Source organism: Vicugna pacos, chromosome 10, assembly GCF_048564905.1.
Source record: "Vicugna pacos chromosome 10, VicPac4, whole genome shotgun sequence".
NCBI lineage: Eukaryota > Metazoa > Chordata > Mammalia > Artiodactyla > Camelidae > Vicugna > Vicugna pacos.
This window is the reverse complement of record NC_132996.1, coordinates 71458807-71473790: the sequence shown is the minus strand read 5'-3', so window position 1 is coordinate 71473790 and position 14984 is coordinate 71458807.

Genomic DNA, 14984 nt, shown 5'->3' with positions numbered 1-14984 from the left:
CATTGTAGGCTATTGCAAGGTATTGGATGTAGTTCCCTGTGCTCTGCAGTAAGGCCTTGTTGTTTATCTATTTTGTACACAGTAGTGTGTGTCTGCAAATCCCGAGCTCCCAATTTATCCCCCGTCTCCCTTGTATTTTATCCATTAAATCTGGCAACCTTGCTGCCAGCTGAGGTTGGGACTCTTGGGCTGACCCCAGATGGGCAGCTGCTCACTTCTGGGCCCCTTGACCTTCCAGCTCAGCCATGGTGGCTGAAGTCTGTCCACCCACCTGGTTAAGGGGCGAGACCTGGTCCCCACAGACTGCCCACCCCGTCCCTCACCCATATGCCTGACCTGTACCCAGGCAGCCCAGGCTCACGGCTGCTGTCGGGGGAGGGCAGGAGCCTGCAGTCAGCTTTAACCAAGCAGAGGCTTCTCCCAGGGGTCCCCTGGAGAACGGGAGGCACACTCCCCACTGTGTGGAAGGCAGGGGAGAGCTGTGGATTTGGAGTAGCTATGGGAACCAGCCCCTGTAAGGAGAAGGAGCCAGAGTGGGGTAGGGGGTAGGGTGAGTCTCAGTCCCAACTCTAACCCAATCACCCACGTACTGCCAAGGTCATGGTGATCGTGGGGGGTGGGATATAAACTGGGATAGCCCTTCTAAAGGACAGTTTCTCAATTCACATCCGATGTCAAGTGTATCCCCTTTGACTCAGCATTTCTACTTCTGGGAACCTATGCACAGAAGTGTTCTGACCAGGTTCAGAGATGATCGGTTCAGGAATGCTCACCCTGGCATGGGTCACAATACTGGGAAAACAGCAACAGTCTAAGCGTCCGTCAGTCCTGGTGGAACCATCAAATGTCCATGTGATGCCATCTTTACAAATGATCTTGTGAATCTCTGTCTGTGAACATACTTCTGATCTGCTTTTGCGTGTGTGTGTGTGTGTACTAACCCTGAGAGAGTACGAAGGAAGTGTGTTCACTGAGATGGCAAGCATAGCACGGCAGGACTGCTGGCTGCTCCCAGTATCCATACTTACTTCTTCTTTGGTTATGGAACCTGTAATTTTGAGCTAAGCAGATGGCTCCCCTATAATAAAACCATAGATCCTAGATTCTCTTGCAGCTAAGTGTGGCCATGTTACCAGTGGGAGATAAAGAAAGAAATAAAGAAATGACATGTTGCAGCTTCCAGAAGTCTTCCTTAAAAGGTAAGTGGCATGCACCATCTTTGTCCCTTCTTCCATCCTACTGGCTGGAACATGGATGCAATGGCTGGAGCTCCGGCTGCCATGCTAGATCAAAAGGTAAGGCCACACTTCCAGAGTGATGGCTCAGGGAACAGTAAGGGGTCTCACTCTCTGAAGGCTTTGGGGAGCAGGACCATCTTCCATCCATTTCTAGACTTACATGAAAAAGAAATCAATTTCTGTCTTGTTTATACCACTGCTGTTTGGGAAGCTGTCTGTTACTCACAGCTGACCCTAACCCTGACTAATCCAGGTAGTTACTTTGGCTGATGAGATTTCTGGGGATTTAAACTTTATTTTAAAATTGTTTTTTGGCTCTTTTAAGTCTGTGCTTTGAACATTTGTATATCATTATGTGATTTTAAAAAAAACTTAATTTTGACACAAATAAGAATGCTGACAGTTACACAGCATTTATCATGTGCCTAGCAGCACTCTGAAACATTTACCTAAACTGTCTTATTTAGCCCTTGCAATATCCCTATAGGGTGTGTCACCATCCCCTCACTTTACAGAAGGGGAAACCGAGGCATGGAGCGGTTGTGTTGTCTGCAGTCACTCAGCTGGTCAGGGGGAGCAGGCAGGCTGCTCTCCCATGGACTCCATGACCTTGACCACTACTCGGCATGCCTCCTGGGGCCCTCCAGCCTCAGAAGGTACCCCGTCTCCACTGCTACCTTCCCCTCTGCCACCATCTAAAGCTCGTACCTAGAGCGGTGCTGGAGGGCACCTCCACCTGGGCTGCCTTTGCCGTCTGGCCAGGTTAAGGTGCGGGGCCTTGGGATGCAGTGGTGAGAAAGAAGGCACAGGCCTTGCCCCCACCCCAGGCCAGTGGGGATGATGGACATGAACTAGACAGTCCTGGAAACCAGTGTGATGTCGCCACTCCTGTAGAAGAGGGGGTGGGGGTCGGGGGGCAGGGGATCGGGGGGCAGGGGGTGGGGGGTGAGGGCGATCCTGGCCAGGGGTCTGCCCTGGGAAGTGACACGTGATCGGGGATCTGGGGCAAGAGCAGGAGTGAAGAGAGGGTGGGGAGAAGAGATCTGCTAACCAGAGTGAGCCGTGTGTGCAAAGGGCCTGTGGCAAGAAGAACTCGGAGGCGCACCCACACATACCCGCTCATTAGATGCCCACCGCAGCCCCACCTCCTTCAGCCTCCACCTGTAGACAGTCCTGTGTTCCTCCCTGAGGCTGGAGGTCACAGACCTGTCCACAGGCCTCCGGCCAGGGAGCCCCAAGCTGTGTCTAGTCCAGGGTCACCTGCAAAGAGGGAGGGGAACCTGGAAGAGCAGCCTCCCATTGCCCTGCTCACTGAGCCCTCCCACAGCCTCAGGGCCTTCCAGCTCGGGGCAGGGCCGCAGCCCTCCACAGTCCCACCTGGGCCCTAAATAGGCAGGCACAGCCCCACTCAGAGAAAACCTAAGAAAAAAGTCTGCGGCTTCAGGATGAGAAGTCACCTCTGCTGCACATGTGGCTGGTCCACCCAGTTCCCTGGGGCCACGACTGCAGCAGGTCAGAGGGACAGCGACAGCCCCACCCTGCCTCCTCTCACTTTCTGCTTCGTTAAAATACACAGATACAGACACATGGACACACACACAGACACACACACAGGCACACACACACAGACACACACACACACAACATCTGGCAGTGCCCTCTTGGCTGATGGTTGGCACAGAGCTACAGGCAGAGGGTCACGGGGTCTGAATCCCAGCTCTGCTCCCTTCCCACTGCGTCCTTCCCAGCCAGGGTCCTCATCTGCTGCGTGGTCCCCTCACACCCCCACCTCCTGAGGTCCCCTGGGAAGGACACAAGATGACACAGGAGGAGTACTTGGAGCCAAGCCCCTGGGCCAGGGACAGCTCAGGATGAGGTCACCATGGTTGTCACCCTGCCCTGTGACCCTGGCTTGGCCCCCATGGGGTCAATGCCCCTCCGAGGCTGCTGGAGGCCATGGTGCCCAGCTGCCCTAGACCATCTGAGGAAGCAGGCTGGGTGGTAGCCCTCCTCTGCACTGGGGAACAGGGCTCCCCTCCTGGTTCCTGGTCCCTCTTGGGGCTGACCAAACTCAGAGAGGGGACTATGCGAGTCCAGCTCCCTGGTCACCTGCACTCTCCAGGCTGCAGGACCAGACCCTGCCAGAACTCCAGGGAAAGCCTTTTCTCACTAGCGTAGGAGGGAGGGGCTTCTGCCCGCAGGGATCCCCCACACCGGGCTTGGCCCCGCTGAAGGTGAGAGAGCCAGCAGAAGTGGCTCCTGACCCTTCTCTGTCCCTACCTTGGCCACCGTGGGTGTGGCAAGGGCCCTGCCCCAAACCCTCTGCCCGATAGGGGTCCCAAATTCTGCCTTCAAAACCTCAGACTGAACCTGCTTTCAGGGACCTTGGGCATGACCTGAGGCCCCTCTGGGCCTGAGTGCTGCTAAGCCCATGGATTCCCATTTAAAATATCACATTCATCTCCCTCATCGTGCCCTGAATTCAACTCTGACATCCACGGCAGCAACCTTCTAATGGGGGCCATGCTGCCCAAACTTCCCAAAACACTCATCCAATCCAGTCACCCTCCCTCTCCATCCTTCAATGGCTCCCTATTGCCCTCAGTCTAAATTCTGAGGCTGCTGCAGCCCCAGATGATTAGTGCAACCTCATCTGTCAGGTTTCCCTGAAACTCAGATGTCCACCAGCCCCCAAGGGAGGGGACAAGACTCAGTCTGTGCTCCCAGGAGCAGTTTCAAAAGAGTTTGTTTTCTTTCAAAACAGAATGTATCGAGCGTCCAGCCGACCAGTGGGTCTGAGGCCAGAGCAGAGGGAAGAGCCGTGACCACTGGGCATGCTGAGTCGACACTGGGGATGGGGGCAGTGCCTGCAGGAGCTTGGCGGGACCACGAGCAGGGGGCAGCGCTGAGCCTCCTGGCCAAGTCCACCCCCAGCTGAGGGCGGCAGAGGCCGAGGGCTCCTAGTGGGTTCTGTTCATCCTGGGGCCATTGCAGTGGGAGCAGTGATGACTCAGCCTGTGCCTGGTCTGAACTCCACCCACCCAGGCTCTCCTGGACCAACCTCCTCCCTCCACCCCCCAACCCCCAGCACTGGGGGTCCTAAAGGCAGAGACAGCAGTGAGGTAGTTCCCATTTCCTGAGGGTCTGCAGTGTCCCAGGCGTCTTCTTTTCCAAGCAATCCCCAATGCTATTACCCTCACTTTACAAATGAGGAAACAGTTTCCCAGTGCTTACTGGCTATGTTCCTGTGGCCCAATATTTCTTTCTTTCCTCCATTTTCACTGCTGAGTAACAAATGCAGAGCTGAGCACGTGCCCTCCTGGCTAAACATTACATTTCCCAGACTCCCTTGCAACCAGCCATGGCTGTGGATAAGTTCCAACCAGTGCAACATGAAAAGGCATATCCTTCCCTCTCCCCAACCCCCATCTTGGGACCCAAGATGGAAGCAACTGGCTGAAGATGGCTGAGCAGAAATGTGGAGGAGCCCAGATAGCCCTGTGTTGCCTGTCTGCCCTTTTGTGTGTGTGTGGGAAATGAATTTCAAGAGTGAGCCACTGGATCTTCAGGTCTCTTTGTTACACAGCTGTGTACTGACTGATACAGTATCTCCCACAGCGTCCAGCTCGGGGGTTCACACTTTTTATCACCACTCAGTTGACCTCTGTACGGCAGATGGCGCCTGAGATGTCTTCCCAGCAAGGTGAGCGGGCTACAGGCTCCACGCACTGTGATGTGGGCAGCTATGGTCAAGCCATACACAGCCTAGGACCTGGCCCTGGAAGGGGACACACGTTGCCTGAGAGCCCAGAGCCTGGGCCTACTGGGGGATGGGGGAGGTGTTGGGAGGCACAGAATGAGGAGAGACCAACGCTGACTGAGTGCTGATGGGGAAAGGTGCTGGGCTGGCACTTTTTGGTGTGGTCTGCCTCATTTATTAATATTACTTATTCTCTTTTATTGATTCATTTCTTTATTTGCCTCCAAAGGGCAGGACACTGGGCTAGACACTTTCCACACTGTCTAGGCTCCATTATCTGTAATAACTTTATTGAGACATAATTCACACACCCTAAATTTATGCATTCGAAAGTGTGCAATTCAGTGGGGTTTTTTTTCAGTACATTTAGAGTTGTGCACCTGCCATCATCATGAACGTTAGAGCACTTTCATGTCCCCTGAAGAAACTTCACCCTCCTTGCCGCCACCTCCCAAATCCCCTCCCCCCACCCCACCCCAGACCCCCCAGCCGTCATGAATCCATGTCCCATCTGTACGGATGTCCGTGTCCCGGACGTTTCATGTTCATGGAATCACACGGTGTCGGGGCTTTTGTGTGTGGCTTCTTCCACTGAACACAAAGTCCTAAGTCCTTCCGTGCTGTAGCCCGTGTCAGTGCTGCCTTCCTTTTCAGGGTTGGACAGTATTCCCTTCCATGGATAGACCACATTTTATTTGCCCGTTTGTCAACTGGCAGACACTGAGGCTGTCTTTAATTTGGGGGCATCCTGAACCGCGCTGTTGTGAACGTGCGTGCACACGTTTTTGCATGGATTGTGTTTTCATTTCTCTCCGGTCTACACCTGCCGGCGACTCTGTGTTTAATCGGTCAGGTTTAGTTTGCACTGAGACTGTGAAGGCCGAGGCCGGGGGCAGGGAAGGGCGGACAGCCTGTCTTCGGTGCTGCTGCCACCGTTTGTAGGCTGGGGGTCCTGGGCAGACCCTGGGCACCTCCCAGTCTGCCTTTCCTCACCAGCAACGGGGGATGGGGGGGTGACAGTTGCCGCTTCTCAGGGGGTTCTGTGGTACACTTGGCACACAGGGTACTGGCTCAAAGCCAGTCCTTCTCTTTGGCTGAGAAAGGGCGGGGGGACAAGACAGAAGTATCCTCACTGCCCACCCCTCCCCACGCTGCCCTGAAATGTGCCTCTGTCTCCCTCTGAGCCTGGCCTGGGGATGTGCAGAGCTGCCTACCAGCCTCTGCCTTACCATCTCAGCTCCAAGCCCTTTCTTGCGGCTCCAGGTTCATTGTCAGGGGGACCACAAAGCCCTCATCTCTCTTCCAAGCCCCGTGATGGAGGCTGGGTTTGACTTGGAGCAGCCCGGGGTCCTCCCTGAGGGGAGCAGGTGAGCCCTGCCTGTTGGGGACTCTGTCCTGCCCCCACCCCCAGCTCACCAGCCCTCCTCTGTGCTTCCAAGTGACCTTAGCCCCACTGCGATGTTGGAAAGGACGTCGGCCTGTGTGGGTGGTGGTTGGTATGTGGACCCAAGGCCTTCGGCCCCTCTCAAAGGCCCGCAGGGCCCCTGGACACCGCTGGTGGCCCTGCCCTGACCTGGCCACCTCGGGCGTAACCACGGCCAGTGCTGACCAAGCAGCACCTTGCCCGGCAGCCCACCTCAGTCCCCACCTGGGCCCTGTGAGGCAGGTGCTACCTCATCCCCACTTTACAGGTGAGCCAACAAAGGCGCAGAGAGGGGAAGCGCTCCTCCCCAGGTCCCGTGTGGGGGCAGCCAAACCCAGATCTGGATGCTGCTCCCACTCAGCGACCCCAGGCTGGCCTTCCCCATGCAGAGCACCTCCCAGGACCATGCACCCTTGGGCCCCCCTGTCAGGGTGGGCCCCTCACGAGGTTCTGAGAACATGCAGAGCAGCGGATCACCCCAGCACCCCAGACATCGCTGGATGCCCTGAGAGGGCAGAGGCCACGGAGCCCAGCCAGCACCTGGGCGTCTGGACAGTGCCTGCGGCTTCAGCATCGGGCCCCAGCGCTCTGGCATCGCCCTATGCCCAGCACACGGCAGGGCAAGCTGGTGGTCTGAGCACAGAGGACGAGGCCCCTGTGCACAGGGCAGCGGGGCCCCCGAGACTGAAGTGACAATGTTGCCCCCTAAAGTTGTGCAGTGCGCTACCTGCACACCCATGCAGTAGCCTGGAGAGGACTCAGGACCGACCTGAGGACAGATGGACTGGGGGACCCTTTCAGGCCCCACTTGGTTGGGCAGGCACAGGCCAGTGGGAGGCGGCCTCCCTCGCCCTTCCCTGATATCCAGGTGAGGCTGTGGGATGGGTGAGACAGCACCCTGAACCCAGGCGGCGGGCTGGGCACCACCCCCGAAGGCAGTGTGGAATGGACAGGGCTCCTCCCTGGACTCAGATCCCAGCTGCTCCTGGTTCCCGCTGTGTGACCTGGGGACTTCCTTGTGTCTCTGAGCTCTGAGGAACAGGTCGGTCCCTTCTCCATGAAACGGCACAGCTCTTGAGGGGAATGTCATGCCGGTCATTAGCACTTACAGTATCAGATACCAGTCATGATAATAAACGGGCTGCTTAGCTCTACACTGAGGGTTTATTAGCAGTTGCCTCATTCAGGCTGCAGTCTGACTCCAGACCAGACCCCAGAGCCGGCCTTCGTAACCATTCACTCCTCCCACCCATAATAATTCAACAGTTGCCATTTATCGATCAGCTGCTGGCAGGCAGCGGGCGAAGTGGCTTCGCGTGCCTTCTCTTATTTGATTGTCACGACAACCTCATAAGTGCTGTTGACACTATCCCCACATCACAGATGAGGACATTGCAGCTCAGAGAGGGCGAGGGACGACACGTGCCCGAGGTCACACAGCTGGTGTGTGGCAGAACCAGTACATGAGCCAGGCCTGTGCGACTCTGGGAGATGCGCTTGCTGCCCTGTGCTGCTCCTAAAAGACCCAGCCTGGTGCCCCAGACTGGAAACTGCAGGCGTCCGTCAGCAGCAGAGGAGGTAAATCAACGTGTTATGTTCACACCACACGGTGCGCCGTCCCCCCAGCCATGAGAAGTGATGAACTCGCTCTGCATGGAACAGCATGGGTGCACGACACAATCGTTAGGTCCAAAAAGAAAAGAGCCAGGCATCTCAAAGAACGTGCAGTGTGGTTCTGTGACACAACGTGTGAGGCCAGGCCGAACTAACCGATGATTAAATAAGTTGGGATAACGATTACCTTGGGGAGGGGCGGTGGGCACTGCCGTGGACTGAGACTTCCGGAGGAACTAGAAACGCTTCTTATATTGATCAGGTGATGGTTACGTGGATGCTCACATCTGCAAAAAGTCGAGGATCCTGGTCCGCCGTGCTGGTGTAAGCACCCTACAGCTCGGCCCACATGGACGACAACGACATGCTCGGGAGAAAACACGAATTGTGAAGGTGCTCAAAGCTTAGAGCAGAGACCTGCATGAGGGTAAATGGTCCTCCTTTTATTTCGTCTCATAACTTTGCCTCAGAGGCGGGCCCCAGTCCCAAGCCAGTGCTGTGTGGGCAGCTACAACTATGAGAGAAACCCCGCCGTCTTCCTGGATAAAGGAAAAGCACCCCGGCCTGGATGGAGAGTGAGGGAGGAACCCTGGAAGGGGAGAGCCGAGAAGGGGCTCGTCTAGCTGTGCGCAGGAGCCGTCACAAGTCCCAGCCTCACCCCGAGCTGTGCGTGTGGGATGGACCCAAAGCAGCGGAGGTGAGCCCGACCTGAGCGCTGAAATGATACGTGGCCCCCTCCCTGCCCCACCACACACACTGATTCGCGGTCTGACGCCCACGGCGTTCACTGCAGCTAAAACAAGCACACCAGCATACCTCAGAAGATCTTCACAGGATCCAGAGTCTACGCAAAAAAGCTCTCACACCGCCCGTGGTGCGACCCGAGATGGTCCCACATACAGAGGAACAGGAGGTTTCAGCCCGTTCCCAAAGGACGAAACCATCAGCAGATGCAAACGCCAAGACGACTCGAACACTGGGATTTCCAGACGAAGAATTCCAAGCAGCTACGACGACCTTACTCAGCATGGTAAAGGAGACACATCTGAGACAGACGGGAAGGTAGGAAGTCTCGGCAGAGGAGGCATTTCAAAAGGACAGTGAAATATTAGACCTAACAAAGAAGATACGTGAGACTTTCAGAAGAGCACTGGGTGGACTCGAGAGCACAGTGGAGACAACAGGGGCAAAAATCAGTAAACTTGCAGACCCGTGAAAACTGCCCACCCTGAAAAACGCAGGGGAAAAAGATCGAGAAAGAAGACAAACAGATCAGCCGGGATTCGTGGGTCAGCATCAAAAGATCGAACACTAACTATAGTCCAGAAGGAAGTGAGAAGGCGATGGGAGCAGAAACATCTTTGAAGCAATGATAACCTAAAACTTCCCATATTTAGTAAAAGATCTACATTTTTGGATTCAAGGGCTCAAGGAACCCAACACAAGACAAATCCAAAGAAACCGTGCATAGACGCATCATAAACAGACCGACAAAACGCAAAGACGAAGAAAGTATCCTGAAGGCAGCTAGAGAAAAACAACACACTGCATACAGGGAGGAGCGATTTCGGTGACCTCAGATTTATCATTTAAAGCCTGGGGGCCAGAAGACGGCGGAAGACATCTCAAGTGCTGAAAGGGGGAAACACTCTGCAAACTCAGAATTCTTTATTCCATCAAGATATCATTCTCCTCTCAAGTTCTTTAAAATACAAGCGATTGTTTAAAGCAAAAATTATAACACTGGTAGGGCTTTTGTGTGTATATACAACCATAAAATTAAAAAAATGAGGAGGTGGAAAGGGACGTATAGGGTAGAAAGATTCCTATATTTCACATGAAGTAGCACAATATGAGTTCTAATTGGCCTGAGAAAGGTTAAGTATGTGCACTCACACACCCCCACACTCACACACACACAGTCACACACACACAGTCACACTCTCTCTGTCACACACACACACACACACACACACACACAGAAACAGAGCCAGAAAGCCAATAGGTAAATTGAAATGAAAATATTCAAGTAATCCAAAAGCATGCAGGGAAGAGAGAACAAAGAAACCAAAATAGAAAGGACCAACAGTAAGTGTTAACTCTAAACACTCTAATTAAAAGTAAGAAATTGACCAAATGGATTAAAAAAAGCAAGACCTAGTTATGTGCTGCCTACAAGAGATTCATTTTACATATACAGACATAGGTAGGTTGAAAGTAAATAAATTAAGAACCATACACATAAGGTGACCAAGTGACATATTCATATTAATTAAGATTTATTTTAAATAGTGAAGCTCAAGACGAAGAGTGTTATCAGGGGTAGAGACGTATCATAAGAGGAGGGATGACTAATCAGAAAGATAGAACAATTGTTAGTTGTTATGTGCCTGGTAATAGAGCCTTGAATCACATGAAGCAAAAATGACACAATAAAGGGAAGAAATAGCCAATTTCACAATCTTAAAGAGAGATTTTTAACACCCCTCTCTCAGCCATCAATAGAACGAATTTGCAAAAAATCCGCAAAGACATGAAGGCTACCAATAACACTATTAATCACTTTGATCTAATTGATATGTACAGACCACCCCCACCCCCAGCAACAGCAAGGTACACACTCTTCTCAAATGCACATTCACCAAGGTAGACCGTCTATGCTGGGCCACAGAAGAAGTCTCAGTAAGTCTTACAGGATGGAAGTCATGCAGAGTGCAGTCTCTCACAACAACTGAATTTAATTAGACATTAATAACAAGGCATTTAGGAAAACCCCAAATACCTATAAATGATTCACGACTCAACAGATGAGTCACGAATTAAAGATGAAGGCACAAGGGAAATTAGAAAATAATTCGAACTGAATGATCACAGAGAGCTATCACATCAGGTCTGTGGGACGCAGCAAAAGCAGTGCTGAGAGGGAAGCTGGGAACTTCAAATGCTTGTGTGAGGAAACGGGGAAAATCTAAAGTCAATTACTCAGGGTTCTATCTTGGGAGGCTAGGCAAAGAAGAGTAAAGAAAAGCCAAATGAAGGAAATAGCAAAAAGAGCAGGAGCCAATTAAATTAAAAAAAAAAAGGCAGACAACAGACTTTTTAAAAACAGAGCTCAAAGCTGATACCTTGAGACGATCGATAAAACTGATAAACTCCTAGCTAGACTGTTGAACCAAAAAAAAAGAGAGAGAGAGAGAGAGCAAGAGAGAGAAGATACAAATATCAGTGCCAATATCAGAAAGTAGAAGAATCTAATTCTGGCAGCTCGCACAGACCATTGAACCACATCATGGACACCTTTATACCAACAGATTCAAAAACTTCAATGAAATGGACAAATTGCAGGAAAAGTCAAACTTCACAAATCGATACAAGAAGAAACAGAAAATCTGAATAGTTGTACGTTGGAAAATGAAATTTAATTCATTTTATTAAAAAAAAAAGTCTCCCACAAAGGAAAGTTCAGAACTAAATGATTTCACTGGTTAATTACACCAGCTGAGGAAGAAATAAACTAACCATACACACATTTTTTTTTCCTTCAGAAAATGAAGGAAGAAACATTGCTTACTCATTTTAAGACCAATTCAACCATAATATTTAAAAATCTGTCAAAGACATTTTCAAAAAGGAAATTGTAGGAAACCAACATTCCTCATGAATATAGACACAAAAACTCTTGAAAAATATTGGCAAATCAAATCCCACAATATATAATGATAACAACACATGAGGACTAAGTAGGGCTTAAGCCAGCAATATAAGGTTGGCTAAACATTTGAAAATCAATTAATATAACTCAAAATATTAGCCAAATAAAGGAGCTAAACCTCATGAATTTTAAAATAGACACAGAAAAAGCATTGGATCAAATTTGAAGCCCATTCATAATAAAACAATTTCACTAAACTAGGAAAGAAGGGAATATCCTCAAACTGGTATAAAGCATCTACAGTACACTTACGGGCAACATCAGAATTAATGGTGAGACTAAAATCTCTTTTCGTTGAGATCAAGGAAAGGTAAAGTTCCTGCTTTCACCATGTCTACTCAACATTGTTCTGGCAACCCTAGCCGTCGCAATAAGGTAAACAAACAAACAAAAGCTGTAAAGAGACTAAAAATTAGAATTGAAGAAGTAAAACTGTTCCTATTTGCAGCTGATATAATTATTTACGTAGAAAATCCCAAGGAACCTACAAAGCAACCACTAGATCTAATAAGTGAACTTAGCAAGGTCACAGGGTACAAAGTTAATGTACCAAAGTTAATCATATTCTTATACAAATAGCAGCAAACAGTTGGAAAAGAAAAAAATTTAATTCTATTTAGAACAGCACCAAGAAAAAGCCACTTAGAAATAATCTAACAATAGGCAACCAAGACTTCAAACTGAAAATTACAAAACATTGTTGAGAGAGATTTAAGACCTAAATAATGAGGAGATATACCATGTTCATAGATTGGCAATAATTCTCAAATATATCTATATTTTTAACGCAATCTCATTCTAAAATTTATATAGAAATGCAAAGACTTAGAATGATGAAATATTTTTATAAAAGAATAACAAAGTTGGAGCACTTATCTAATTTCAAGACATACTTGCAAAGCCACATAATTTGAGACAGTTTAGTATTGGTGTAAAGACACACAGATGAAGGGCACAGAACAGAGAGTCCAGAAGTTGACCCATATGTATATGGTCAATTAATTTTTGACAAAGGTGCCATGGAAATTCAGCAGAGAGAGGAAACAATTCTTCTCAATAAATGGTTTGGATCAACTGGATTTCCAAATGGAAAAAAGAATGACCATCCACCCTTCCTTAAAACTGTAAGTCTTCTAGGTAGAGACAGAGGAGAAAATCTTGGTGACCTCGGGGTAAGCCAAGATTTCCTAGATATAATACAAAAAGCACAATCCATAAAAGAAAAAAAAATGATAAGCTGGTCTTCATCACGATTAAAAACGTGTGCTCTTTGAAAGACACCAGTAAGAAAATGAAAAGGCAATAGACTAAGAGATAATGTTTACAACACATATATTGGACAATAGATTCATATCCAGAATATATAAACGTTTGTTACAACTCAATAAGAAAGCGGGCTAATCAAGATTTGAATACATATTTTATTAAATAAGCTATGCAAAGGTCTCCAGGAAAAAAAATCTTCAACATCATTAGCTGTTATAGAAATGTGGATTGAAGCAATGGTGAGATATCACCACACATGCGTTAGGATGACTAAGATTACAGACTAGACATTCCAAGTCTAGGCGTGGATTCTCATATATGCTGGTGGGAGTTTGAAATGGGATCACCACTTTGGGAAAAAGTTTGGCAATTCCTTAAAGAGTTAAACAGATATCTGTCCTGTGACCCAATTATTCACTCCTGGATAGTCACTCAGGAGAAATGGAGAGCTACGTCCACACGGAGATCTGCACACGAAGGCTCACAGCAACTTTATTTGTGACAGCCTAAGACTGGAAGCAACCCAGAAGTCCATCAGTGGGTGAATGAATCAACAAAGTATGGAACGTCCACACAATGGAACATTACTCAGCAACAAAAAGGGCTGAATCGTTAACTAACACAACATTGTAAATCAACCGTACTTCAATAAAAAAAAAAAAGAGTTCGGGCTTTGTGATTCTATTTGTATAAAATTGTAGAAAATGCGAAGGAATCTATAATGAGAATGCGGATCAGTGGTTGCCTGGGGACGATGAGGGGGAGAGGGGGGACTACAGGAGCATAAGGACACTCTGGGGAGCAGTGGATACGCTGGTAGCCTTGCTCGTGTCAGTGGTTTCACGCGTGTTTACACAGGTCACACTCACAGAATTGCACACTTCAAATCTGGACTCTTGGTTGTACATCTACTACATCTCAATCAAATTCAATCAAAATTTTATTGAGCTGGACATTTAAATTTACTCTAATGCATACTTCAGTAAAAAAGCACATAAAAATTGTCAGTGCATATGCGATCATGGAACCCCCGACCCCACAAGTTAATCCTTCAGTGACTCCCATTGCTTTTGGGATGAAATGCACACTTCACCATTTTCACGGCAGGGCTTCAGTTTCCTTAAAACACCGTATCCTCTCCCCACTCTAGGCCCTTCTCATTCGAACACCTGGAACCCCACTGTGTTAGCGAGTTAGGGGTTCTGTAACCAAGTCCCATGCGTGGGGTGGCTTAAGCCACGGAAAGGCATTGTCTCCGCCGTAATGAATGCCCACAGACCAGGCGATTTAAACAGCAGAAGTGGATTCTCTCACTGTCTGGAGGCCAGACGTTTGAAATCAAAGTGCGGGCAGGACCTCTTTCTCTCCTGAGGCTCTGGGGAGGGTCCTTCCTGCCTCTTCCGGCTTCTGGGGGCTCCGGGCGTCCCCGGACTTGTGACTGCGTCACCCCAACCTCTGCCTCCTTGGTCACGAGGCCTTCTCCCCCTGTCTGTCTAGCCTTCCTCTGCCTCCTTCTTACAAGGACACTTGTCACTGGATTTAGACTAATCCAGGGCGACCTCATCTCAAGATCCTACATCTAATCACATCTGCAAAAGCCCTCTGCCCAGATGAGGGCAGGCCCGCTGGCCTCGAGGGTGAGGCCGTGGACGCGGCTTTTCGGAGGTCGCCACTCAGCCCTCTGCGCGCATGTGGGAGGAGGCTCGGGGCAGGGAGGGTCGAAAACCCAGAAGGGAGAAGCAGGAACTGGGGCTCACGGTTCAGGCCTGGGCTGAGGGCTCCTGGGTGACCCAGTAGGGGGACTTGGAAATTTTCCAGAAGGCACGGAGCCCTCCAGATACCACAGGTGTGGGGAGGGGCCCTCCTGCCCAGGTCTCAGGGCTGATGCGGCCACTGCACGGCTGGCACCCAGTCACGGTTGGGTGGCGCCTCTGCCCTTTCCCACAGGGACAAATGCGGGGCTGCCCGGGA